This window comes from Equus caballus, chromosome 18 (assembly GCF_041296265.1).
Source record: "Equus caballus isolate H_3958 breed thoroughbred chromosome 18, TB-T2T, whole genome shotgun sequence".
Classification (NCBI taxonomy): Eukaryota; Metazoa; Chordata; class Mammalia; order Perissodactyla; family Equidae; genus Equus; species Equus caballus.
Window position 1 is genome coordinate 76,668,547 of NC_091701.1, and position 12,777 is coordinate 76,681,323.

The window sequence follows — 12,777 nt, forward strand, 5'->3', positions numbered from 1 at the left end:
GGATGTGAAAATGAGCTGGGAGAGATGATTACAAGTAGAATGAAAGCTCTGGTGAATTACAAATACTTCAATAGAAGCAGCTTTTCTTAGACAAGATTAAATCCAAGATTTCTGTGCTTTTGGTAGGGTTGCTCAAACTGATGGGACCAAGATGGAATGAGAAGCTGTCAGTCCACAAATAGTAAATGCATGTTGTCAGGCGGTCTGCTGAGCTTTAGGGCTATGGTGGTAAACAGAACTAGACGCCAAAATTCAGGCCTCCAGGAGGAGGAAGGTAATCAGAGGGACCTGAGTGCAAACTCAGGACATGGTAGGTACTGGCAAGTTAGAGAGTCCAGGTTCAAGGGCTATATTGTAAATCTTTAAAAAACCATGAGGGGCCGGCCCGGTGGCACAGTGGTTAAGTTCACATGTTCCACTTTGGGGCCCCAGGGTTCACCACTTGGGATCCTGGGTGTGGACCTAGCACTGCTTATCAAGCCATGCGGTGGCAGGCGTCCCACATAGAAAGTAGAAGAAGATGGGCACGGATGTTAGCTCAGGGCCAGTCTTCCTCAGTTAAAAAAAAAAGATTGGCAGCAGATGTTAGCTCGGGATTAATCTTCCTCAAAAAAAAAAAAAAACCACGAGAGACAAATTATACTTAAAATATGGTTTGCAAGCCCCTGACGTTGAACAAAATAAACAGTGCGTGCCTACCTGAAACATAGTCTTGGAGAAAGATGTCTCATCCATCTACTAGCTGTGTGATTGGGCAAATAATTCAACCTCTGAGCCTTGTTTTCTGCATCTGTAAAATAATAATTAGAATATCAAATGATGCCTGCCTCACGGAGTGGTTGAGAAATTTACAATGAAATGATCTACTTAAAGGTACTTAACACAATACCTGTTAGATAATAATCACTCAATGAACAGTGGCTGTTACGTTTGCCAAGGATATGTTCATGGGAGAGCAAAGAGCTACTGACTGCCATAAGCCCTGGACACAGGTTTCTTGTTTGATTTGAACTGGTTGAAGGTAATGGAAGTCCCAACAACCATCATGATGCCTGCTTTAGCAATTGTAGAAAGAGATGTAAGATAACTGAAATCCTCATGGCCCAGTAGTAAGAATGAAAATCGTGTTTTGTGGGAGTGTGGTCAAGTATTTAGAGTCAGTGTCCTCCCACGACGCCATGCTAATAACAAAAGTTATAAACCCACAAAGACAACGAGAGGAGTTAATGGCAGATGAACAATATCCAGCTGTTGGAAGGAAAGCAATAGATGACCAGCTGGCTTGGTTTTAGCTTTCTCTGTTCTGCTAAGCCCCTGTGGTACAGCAGAGAGCTAACAACAAATCCTGATACTGCAGGACCCAGGAAAGTCTCAGGAGTTGGGGGCACTAATTTCTTCTAAGGGTGAGGGTAAGGAGTGCAGCTGAAAACAGATGAGTTTATTGGAGTCTTTTAAGAGGAGTAGGCACCTTCCTTATCCTCTCCCCTTAACCTCTACCACCAGGTGACGGCCCTTCCAGGAATTCAGCAGAAAACAAAGTTTACCGTCTGGAGAAGTTTGGGGAAAATGTGAGGGCTATCGACTGGTGGAGACCAGACACAGCTGAGAGTAAGAACACCAAATTAAAATTCAAAGCAAAACAAAAATTAATAATACGGGCAGATCCCTAGCACTGTATGCCTGTGTGGCAAATGCTAACAGTGATCCCCAATATTTATTCCTTTTTTTCTTAGAGTCCCCAACTTTTAACTGGACACATGACTGCTCAAAAAACATCTCCCAGCCTCCCTTGTAAGCAAGTGTGGGCATAGATTAAGCTCTAGATGGTGGGATGGGCTATTTCTGGTGCCCTTAAAGGAGGACCACGTCTTCTTCCTTCCCGTTCTCCTTCCTGCTAGCTGGAAAATGGGCGTGACGACTGGAGTTCAAACAGGGTTCTTGAACCATGACGATGAAGAACGTTTTGCTGAGAATTGCAGAGCAACAAAATAGAAAGCCTGATTTCCTGACACAAACATTCAGCATTTGATCCCTAGGCAACCTACATCTGGACTTCTTTCAGATGATAAAGAAAGAAAATATCTTGTTTAAGTTGTTTTTATTTTAGGTCTCCTTGCATGCAGCTGATGTAATACCGAATGGTTATTTAGAAACTATAAAGAGAAATAGCAAAAGAAACAGCCAAAATAGACTGAAGGAGAAAATCTGAATCGCTCAATCATCATAGGAAACATCAAGTGGTAGTGTGCTGGCTAGTAAGCTGTTATCTCTCAGCTTCAAACACACCCTTTTGCCCTATGCAGTGCTGGGGCTGCAACTCTGCAGGCTACAGTTCTTATATGTCAGCTGGTTCCCAGTTAGGCTTTGCTCACAGGAGGTTCTAGAGGAAGACTAGAATGATGGAGGAAGAAGGACTTGCTCCTTCCTGTCTGCTTCCTGTTCCTGTCAGTGTCACCACAGCAACGGTCCTTCACCCTGGCAGTGGCACTTGGTTCCAGTTCGCAGTTTTCCCACACAACTAGAATCAAGCTTGTTACAGTCATTCTCAGAAACAGCAGCACCAGCCAGCTGGCATTTCCCTCTCAAAGGTTTGCCCCTAGCTCTGTGAGGTTCATTCTCTGAGTCCAAGGCTGAAATACCAGCCAAGTAAGGGCCCCTCTCCAAGCTAAATTCCAGCTCTTTGGGCTCTCTCCCAAACCTTTACATTTTAATAATCCTAACATCCTCCCTTTTTACTCCCAGCCGTAGAGCTGGTTGCCACTTCTTGCATTTACTACCTCTGTGATAAAGCAGAATCCCCTCTTTGCCTTTTCAATTCTCTAGTTCCTGCTTTAAAATACTTTTATATTAAATCTCTCTGTTAAAACAATTAGAATTTTCTTATCTCCTAACTGGAAAGAATTGGTACCAGGAGTGGTGGTAGAAAACACAGTCTCTGAAAGAGGGTATCTGGGGTTTGGTTTGTACTTGGATACACCGCTGAGCTTTTTGCCAGTGGGAAGTGGAATTCTAGAAATGCATGGGAAAGAATAGCATCAAATAGTTAATCAAATTATTGATAAAGTGCCTAATAAATGAATTAAGTGTTTGGGAGGCCAAGTGGCTGCTGCATTTTGGCCACTACTGCAGTAATGATTACTGCAAGGACAGTGGCTTAGAATGGTTGAGTTTGAAGGCATGAGACACCATGAAGGCCAGAGGCAATGAGATGATACAAAGTATTTAAAAAAAAAAACAACAAACAGAATGCCAACTAAGAATTCTGCATCCAGCAAATCTATCTTCAAAAATGAAGGAAAAATTAAGACATTCCCAGAAAAAAAAAGCTGAGAAAATTTGTCACTAGCAGATCTACTCTACAAGAAACACTAAAGAGAATGCTTCAGGCTGAAGTGAAAGGACACTAGACAGTAACTCAAACCCACATGAAGAAATAAAAAGCACTGGTAAAGGCCACTACATAGGTGAATATAAAAGATAGTGTAAACACATTCTTTTGTTTGTAATTCTTTTTTCTCTTCCGATTTAAAATACAAGTACATAAAGCAATAACAATAAAACTGTGTTAATGCACATAATGTATAATGATGTAATTTGTGTGACAATAATAGCACAAAGAAGGAGGGACAGAGCAGAGCTATGTAGGAGCAAAGTTTTTGCATGCTATTGAGATTAGGTTGGTGTTATTCCAAACTAGATTATAAATTAAGATGCTAATGATAATGCCAAGGCAGCCACTAAGAAAATAATTTCAAAATTATAGAATTAAAATGATACCACAGACAATCTCTAACATGAAAGAAGGCAGTAGTGAAGCAAAAAAAAGACAAAAGCTGTATAGAAAACAAGTAGCAAAATGGCAGACATAAATCCCACCTTGTCAGTAATTACATTAAGTGTAAATGCTTTAAACACTCCAAACAAAAGGCAGAGATTGGCAGAAAAGATTTTTTAAAACAATTTACAAGAAATATGCTTTAGATTCAAAGACACCAATAGATTGAAAGTGAAAAGATGGAAAAAGATATACTATGCAAATAGTAACCAAAACATGGGGGACTATATCAACAGCAGAAAAGTAGCTTTAAGACAAATATTGTTAGTGGAGACAAAGAAAGACAATTTTTAAACATAGGATTGGGGATAGGGAAAGATATGGAGATTATTCCTGAAAGAGGGAACAGCATGTGCAAATGGCTGGGGGGGAAAACTTATTTAATTTTTTTAGACCTAGTGTATTTTTTAAGTATACAATTCATTGGTTTTAGTTTATTCACAAAATTGTGCAACCATCACCAGTACCTAACTCCAAAACATTTCATCCTCCCCAAAAGAAACCCCATACCCATTAGTAGTCACTCCCCAACTCCTCTTCCCATCAGCCTCTCCTAACCACTAAGTTACTTTCTATCTCTATGGATTTTCCTATTCTGGACATTTCATATAAATAGAATCATACAGGGGGCCAGCCCCCTGGCCGAGTGTTTAAGTTCTCGTGCTCTGCTTTGGTGGCCCAGGGTTTCACCGGTTTGGATCCTGGGTGTGGACATGGCACCACTCATCAGACCACACTGAGGTGGTGTCCCACATGCCACAACTAGAAGGACCCACAGCTAAAATATACAACTGTGTAGTGGGGGAATTTGGGGAGAAAAAGCAGAAGAAAAAAAAAGATTGGCAACAGTTGTTAGCTCAGGTGCCAATCTTTAAAAATAAATAAATAGAATCATACAGTATGTGGCCTTTTGTGTCTGGTTTCCTTTACTTAGCATAAAATTTTCAAGGTTCATCCATGTTGTACCATGCATCAGTACTTCATTCCTTTATATAAAAGGCCAAATATTCCATTGTATGGCTACAACACATTTTATTTATCCATTCTTCCGTTGATGGACATTTGGGATGATGCCACTGTTTGGCTATTATGAATAATAATGCTATGAACATCTGTGTCCAATGTTTTGTGTGAACATACGTTTTCACTTCTATTAAGAATGCACCTAGAATGAAATTGCTGGGTCATATGGTAACTCTACATTTAACTTTTTGAGGAAGGACCTGTTTTCCAGAGTGGCTGCACCATTTTTACATACCCACTAGCATATTTCTCCACATCCTCATCAACACTTATTATTGTCTGCCTATTTGATTATAGCCATCCTAGTGGATCTGAAGTGTTATCTCATTTCAGTTTTTATTTGTATTTCCCTAATCAGTGGTGATGTTGCTTATCTTTTCATGTGCTTATTGGACATTTGTATATCTTCCTTGGAGATATGTCTGTTCAAATCTTCTGCCCATTCTTAAATTGAGTTGTTTGTCTTTTTATCATTGAGTTATAAGGTTTCTTTACATATTCTGGGCACAAGGACATGATTCCCTTGTCAGATATATGGCTTATAAATATTTTATTTTAGTCTGTGGGTTTTCTTTTCTTTTCTTTCTTTCTTTCTTTTTTTTTTTTTTTTTTGCTGAGGAGGATTTGCCCTGAGCTAACATCTGTTACCAATCTTCCTCTTTTTGCTTGCAGAAGATTTGCCATGAGCTAACATCCATGCCAATCTTCTGTTTTGTATGTGGGTAGCCACTACAGCATGGGCACCAACAAGTGGTGAAGTTCTGTGCCTGGGAACCAAACCTGGGCCACCAAAGTGGATCACGCCAAACTTAACCACTAGGCTAGGGGGCTGGCTCCTCTTTTCATTTCTTTGATGCTGTCCTTTGAAGCAAAAAAGTTTTAAATTTGTATGAAGTCCCATTTATCTATTTTTTTCTTTTATCCCTTGTGCTTTTGTTGTCATACCAAGGAACCATTGCCTAATCTAAGTTCTTGAAGATTTACTCCTATGTTTACTTGTAGGAGTATTATAGTTTTAGCTCTGAAATTTAGGTATATGATCCATTTTGAGTTAGTTTTTATATATGGTGTGAAGTAAAGATTCAACCTGTGCATGTGGATATCCAGTTGTCTTAGCAACATTTCTTGCTAAGACATTTCTTTCCCCTTTGAATTGTCTTGGCACCCTTGTCAAAACTCAATTGCCCAATTTCTGGATGCTCATTTCTGCTCTATTGATCTATATGTCTATCCTCATGACAGTCCCACACAGTCTGGATTATCACTGTAGCTTTGTAGTAAGTTTTGAAATTGAGAAGTGTGAATCCTCCGACTTTGTTCTAAGATCATCTTGGCTATTTTGGGTTCTTTATATTTCTATATGAATTTTAGGATTAGCATATCCATTTCTGCAAAAAAGGAGGCGGAGATTTTGATAAGAATTTTTATATCTTAGACCAATTTGCAAGAATTGCCATGCTAACAATATTCAGTCTTCCAACCCATGAACATGAGATGTCTTTCCACTTATTCAGGTCTTTTAAAATTTCTTTCAGTGATGTTTAGTAGTTTGCAGTATACAAGTCTTGCCTCCTTTTGGTTAACTTTATTCCTAAATATTTTATTTTTCTTGAGGCTATCGTAAATGAAATTGTTTTAATTCAGTTTCAAATTGTTCATTGCTAGTGTATAGAAATAGAATTGATTTTTGCTTTTTGGTCTTGTATCCTACAACCTTCCTGAACTCATTTATTAGTTCTAAGACCTTTTTTTGTTAGTGGATTCCTTAAGATATTTCTTGACACTTACTAAATTCACATCATTTGCGAATAGAGAATTTTACTTCTTTCCAAGGAAGTCTTGCCTATTTGCCTTGGATAGAATTTCCAGGGGCCGGCCTGGTGGCGCAGTGGTTAAGTGCGCACGTTCTGCTTTGGCAGCCCGGGGTTCACTGGTTTGGATCCTGGGTGCAGAGATGGCACCGCTTGGCAAGCCAGGCTGTGGCAGGCGTCCCACATATAAAGTAGAGGAAGATGGCCACAGATGTTAGCTCAGGGCCAGCCTTCTTCAGCAAAAAGAGGAAGATTGGCAGCAGAGGTTAGCTCAGGGCCAAGCTTCCTTGAAAAAAAAAAAGAATCTGCAGTGCATTACTGAATGAAAGTGCCAACATCAGACATCCTTTTCTTTTTCCTGACCTTAAGGGGGAAGTTTTCAGTCTTTTTATCATTCAGGATGATGTTAGCTGTGGGTTTTTCCATAGATGCCCTTTATCATATTGAGAATTTTTCCTTTGTTTTTGGTTTAGCTTTATTGAGATATAATTGACAAATAAAATTGTACATGTTCAGGGTGTACAAAGCGATAATTTAATATATGTATACATTGTGAAATAATTACCATAATCAAGTTAATTAACACATCCATCACCTCACATAATTACCATTTGTGTGTGTGTGTGTGTTTGTGTGTGGTAAGAATACTTAAGATTTACTCTCTTAGCAAATTTCAAGTATTCAATATGTGATATTAAGTATAGTCACCATGCTGTATATTAGATCCCCAGAACTTATCCATCTTATGACTGAAAGTTTGTATCCCGTAACCAACATCTCCCATTTCCCCCATCCCCTGGCAACTACCATTCTACTCTCTTGTTCTATGAATTCAACTCTTACATTCCACATATAAGTGAGATCTACAGTATTTGTCTTTCTGTGTCTGGCTTATCTCACTTAACATAACATCCTCCAACTTCATCCATGTTGCCGCAAATGGCAGTATTACTTTCTTTTATCTGGTTGAATAATATTATAGGAATTTCCCTTCTATTCCAAATTATTGTTTCTATCATGAAAGCATGTTGAATTTTGTCAAATGACTTTTCTGAAACTATTGAGATTATCATTTGGTTTTTGTCCTTTATTTTATTAATTTGGTGCATTACGTTGATTGATTTTCATATGTTGAACCATATTCCTTGCATTCCTGGAATAAACCCCACTTAGTCATGGTGTACAATCCTTCTATGTTGCTCTCTTTGGTTTTCTAGTATTTTGTTGAGAGTTTTTTCATCTGTATTCAAAAAGGATATTGGTGTTTAGTTTTCTTTTCTTGTAACATCTTTGTCTGGTTTGGGTACGAGGTTAATATTGGCCTCACAAAATGAGCTGGGATGTGTTCCCCTTCTGTGTTTGCAAAGAGTTTGTGAAGGATTGATGGTAATTCTCCTTTAAACATTCAGTAGCATTCACCAGTGAAGCTATCTATAACTGGGCTTTTCTTCGTGCAAAGTTTTTTGATTACTAATTCAATCTCTTGTTATAAGTCTATCCAGATTCTGTATTTCTTCTTGAATCAGTTGACTCAATTTGGCAAATTTGAAAGGCAATTTGGCATTATGAGTCAAAATTTTAAATGAGCATATCTTTTATTTTTTTTTACTGAGGAAGATTCACCCTGGGCTAACATCCATTCCCAACCTTCCTCTTTTTTTTGCTTGAGGAAGATTAGCCCTGAGCTAACATCTGTGCCAGTCTTCCTCTATTTTATAAGTGGGTCACTGCCTCAGCATGGCTGACAAGTGGTGTAGGTCTGCACCTGGGATCTGAACCTGTGAACCTGGGGCGTTGAAATGGAGTGCACCGAACTTAATCACTACACCACGGGGCCTGCCCCTAAATGAGCATATCTTTTGATTTAGTAATCCAATCCCAGGAATTTATTTCCATTATATATTGCTATATAACAATCCGTCCAAAATTTAGTGGCATAAAACAACCACCATTTTATTCTGCTCACAGATTCTGTGGTTCAGTAATTCGGGTAGAACAGAGTGAAGATGGATTGCCTCTGTTGCATAATGTCTGGGGCCTAATCTGGGAAATTCAAACAGTTGGAGAGGTAAGTAACTCAAATGACAGTAGCCTGGAAACATCTGGGGGCTGGTCTGGGATGACTTGGAGACCAGGGGGAGCACTTCCATGTGACCCCTCTCTGTGAATTGGGCTTCGCAAAACATGGTAGCTGGATTCCAAAGGTAGTCCCCCGAGAGAGCAGCCGAGAGCAGGCGTTCAAAGAAAACAAGATGGAAGCTGCATGAGCTTTTATAACCTAACGTGCTTTCCGCTGTCATCTCTTACTTGAAGCAGTTATCAATTCCAAAGAGTATGCGAGGTGGGAGATGTAGATATTTTTGGAAAAAATATGCCACACCTATCTTACAGAAATACTTGCATTTCTTAAGTGAAAATAGCAAGAGGCAGGATGTTATCTATAAAGTTTAAAAATGCGTACGTATGTACAGATGCAAATGCATAGAGAGAGAACTAGAAGGGAACGGGACGTCTATCTCTGGGAGGGGAATGGCGAAGATGGATGAAACAGGACTTTCATATATTTTGCTCTACCTTATTTTGTATTGTTGGAATCTTTTACAATGAGAACTATTAATTACTTGAGTAATATAATGTAAATGTTGAAAATATTTTTTAATAAATGATATAATCTACAGATGCCTTCAATTTACGGGACAAAAGACTAATTTAAGACAACATGTATATGACACAACATAATGCCACTGAGTAAGCCTCAGGGATTAGAAACACAGGGATTTTCAGAGAGACGTGAGACTTTTGAGGGGAGATTTTTTAGAACCTACAATTCAAAGTTCTTTGTGAAGGCAGAACAACGGGAATTATTCCATACTTGGCACTTACCAAATTTATAAATCTAGCCGTAGAGTAAATTTCACAAGATGCAGGAAAACTAAGAATTTATGGAGGGCAATATAGATTTACAAATGTTTTGGTTGCTAATCCACAGGCAAAATGAAACTCCCAAGTTTTGCCATTTAGGATAAGGCACAAAGGTTTTTGTTTGTTGGTTATCTAAACAAAGTCTGAGGGACCCTTCCCACACTCATTTTTCTCTCCTTCAATATTGTGTAGTTGGGATTTCTGCTTCTGGCAATGGCAGGATAACTTATTCCAAACAAAATCTCTTTCTAAAAGTAATGAGAAACCCTGAGCAAAATGTAAAATATGTCAGTTTGAAAACATTGGGGCGTTACCAAGGCAGTGATGACTTGAGGAGCTAACTTCCTTGAAAAAAGAAAAGCGAAGTCCAAAGAGGTAACCCCTCCGAGTATTAGGGAATTCACCAACGGTGGCTGAGAGGTTGAGCAGGATTTTAGGTAGTTGCATGGGACTGGGGGGAAAATAGATGTTGAAGGCCTGTCAAAGAGGACCCTAGATTTTTCACTTGGGACCTTGTAGCATACGCCACTGGTGCCCTTGCCCATCCCCCTTGGGTCTTCCCATTATAGCGAATGGAGGTTAACTTTCAGCCCCCAGTATCTCATTTGCATTTCTTTGTCTGAGGGCTTCTTTTGGCTGTCAGAGCCCACTCTGACTGTGTTTGGCAGACTGAAGTGCCAAGAGCTTCTTCTCCCCACCCCAGCAGTCCTCAACATTGCCCCTTGGGTAGAATATTCTGAGGTCCATGTTCTACACTGGTTCCCAGAGTTCCATGAAGGGATTAACCTCCAGGTACCCACAATAAGCACTTGCTTGATAATGCATCCTATTCTGGCTGCCTTCCCTTCCTTGTCTCACCTCTTCACTCTCTTACCGGAGGTTTCTGGAATCACCTCCCAAATAAACTACTTGCATTTGAATTTATGTTTCAGAGTTTCTGCTTCGGGGAAAATCCCAAACTAAAGCAGTTGGGCAAAGAAATGGTCCTCCAAGATGGGGTCCTCAAGATGGGATGCCTGATTGGGTCACTCACTGACCAGATGGTAACAAGGATCATATATGGGATGCTGATAATCCCTAAATACCATAGCACCTCCATTAGCTCTCACCTGTGGTGAACTGGGATAGCATGCGAGTGGAAGGACGATGTGCTTATACACCATCACTGACATTTCAGAGATGGCAACAACGGTAATTATAAGGACTGAGGTTTGTTCTGTTGTTGTTAAGTGCCATAGATGAACCGAAGGAAGAAAATTACAGGTTTGGGTCAGCTTCTATCAATTCATTGCCAGAAGTAGAAAAACCAGAAAGGTACCCATGGCAGCATTTAAAGAGAACTTCATCTCTTGCAGCCAGTGACTGTGCTAGAAATCAGGACCAGTACTCAATTGTGAGAGTAACAAAATTCTAAAGACAGCTACATTTACAGCCCTTCAATGCTAAAATCTGGACCCTTGTAGGAGAGTGGGACTGTGACCTAAGATGGGGTGTGCTTGAGAACCCTGAATCCCTAGATTCCCTGAACCTTCTGACATAGCAGCAGTGGCCCACTCCCCCTTGCTCGGATAGTGCCTCCGATTTTCCTGATGACCATTAAAAGGCCTCACTTAAAGCAGATGCCTCACGACATGATTTACTTCCTCCTGAAGATCTGTCCTTGCCTTTCCTCACTGCTTCTAGACCAAAACCAGGATTTTTAGCATGGCCTATTTGGAGAAGTATTATTTCTGCTTTGGGAAGAAAGGTATTTACCAAAAGCCCTGCAGGACCTGGCTAATACATACAGGAGGAGCTGGGAAAGAATGGCTGGAACTGAACTTGAAGGTGTTGGACCAGGGGTTGGGGAGGGGGGGAACACAAGACGGATAAGGGAGAGTTTTTGATATGGGGGAATTTTCTCTTGGCTCAGGACTTAACTCCAAGGGCATCTGTAGCTTGTCCTAATACGCTGCTAGGATGATACCTTGAAACTTTGAAAAACTGATGGCCTACCGTAAAATGAGGGGGAGATGCTGGAACTGCCTTGGCAGAATATTGAGAAAAGGGCCAAAAGTCTCAGAGTGATAACAGGCATGCTAAAATGAATTTATGTTAGATGAGAGAACCCATCTGCTGGCCATGCTCCACAGGAGGGCCACAGGACACTCTTCACTAAATTAATAAGGAACATGAGACCCAGCATCTCTGAGAAGCTTAAGAGATGGCTCTCCCCTGTGGCCAGGATTATCAGTAGGAGATGCTAGTATGGCACTGGTTTTTTTAGCGTCAATTGGAACGAACGGGTTCTAGAATAGCAGAGGGCAGGATGCAATATGTCACCATCAAAGGCAAAGCGCATGTAATTACTGTAACAGGCAGCAAATTCACTTTGGCAGCTAGGGGAGCCCTGACCTGTGGGGATCTGTGACAACTATCTCACCCTCCTGAGAGCTGAGACAACAGTGAGGGTGTTGCTTGATGTATATCATAACCAAAAACGTTCAAGACAAATGAGCAGAAGGCTGATGTCAGCCACCATGATGGAAAATCACAACCCCTCCTCAGCTGCCAGATCTGAGCTGGCTCTCACACCAAGAGCCCACAGATCGAAGGGAAGGCTGGGGTCCCTTGAGGAAGAACCCTGCAACATCTCAGCAAGTGTAAACTCTACCAATTTCTCTATTCTTCCCTCAAAGGCCTTTACCAAAGTAAATGTAAACTGGGGAAACTGGAATCCCTAGCACTTTCGAGGGCCTTTTGAGTCAGGGTCTGCTATAGAGTGAAAGCTTGGATCCCCCCAAATTCATGTTTAATCCCAATGTGATGGCATTTAGAGACGGGGCCTTTGGGAGGTAATTAGGTCATGAGGGTGGAGCCTGCATGATGGGATTAGTGCCCTTGTAAGAAGATCTCTCTTTCTCTCTGCCATGTGAGGATACAGCAAGAAGGTATCTGCCAAGCAGGCAAAGGGCTCTCACCAGGAAGCGAACTGATCGGCACCTTGATTTTGGACTTCCCAACCTTCAGAACTTCGAGGAATAAATTTCTGTTGTTTAAGCCACCCAGTCAATGGTATATTTGTTACAACAGCCCAAACTGGCGAAGACAGGGTCTGGGCTGATACTGGTCCTAGGGAAACCAAAATACCATCATGGCTTTCCTGTTAGAGTGAGTGAAGGCAGGCGGAGGCCAGGTAGGTGATAA

The 12,777-nt window shown here is 40.7% G+C and overlaps 2 long non-coding RNA genes across 3 annotated transcripts in view; one reads left to right on the plus strand and one right to left on the minus strand.

Moving 5' to 3' along the window:
- LOC111768795 (uncharacterized) overlaps positions 1-794 on the minus strand; it is a 14,849-nt gene extending 14,055 nt beyond the window's left edge. Inside the window, exon 1 of the long non-coding RNA XR_002801353.2 lies at positions 700-794. This is a non-coding gene — a long non-coding RNA (uncharacterized lncRNA). The remainder of the gene's footprint in view (positions 1-699) is intronic.
- Positions 456-12,638, plus strand: LOC111768794 (uncharacterized). 2 transcript variants are annotated; one of them, XR_011428340.1, is made up of 3 exons: positions 1,469-1,608; positions 8,638-8,737; positions 12,508-12,638. It is a non-coding gene; the product is annotated as an uncharacterized lncRNA (long non-coding RNA). The 2 variants fall into 2 exon arrangements; XR_011428339.1 differs by lacking the exon at positions 12,508-12,638 and having other exon boundaries at positions 456-1,608; positions 8,638-9,357.
- The last annotated feature ends 139 nt before the right edge of the window (positions 12,639-12,777 follow it).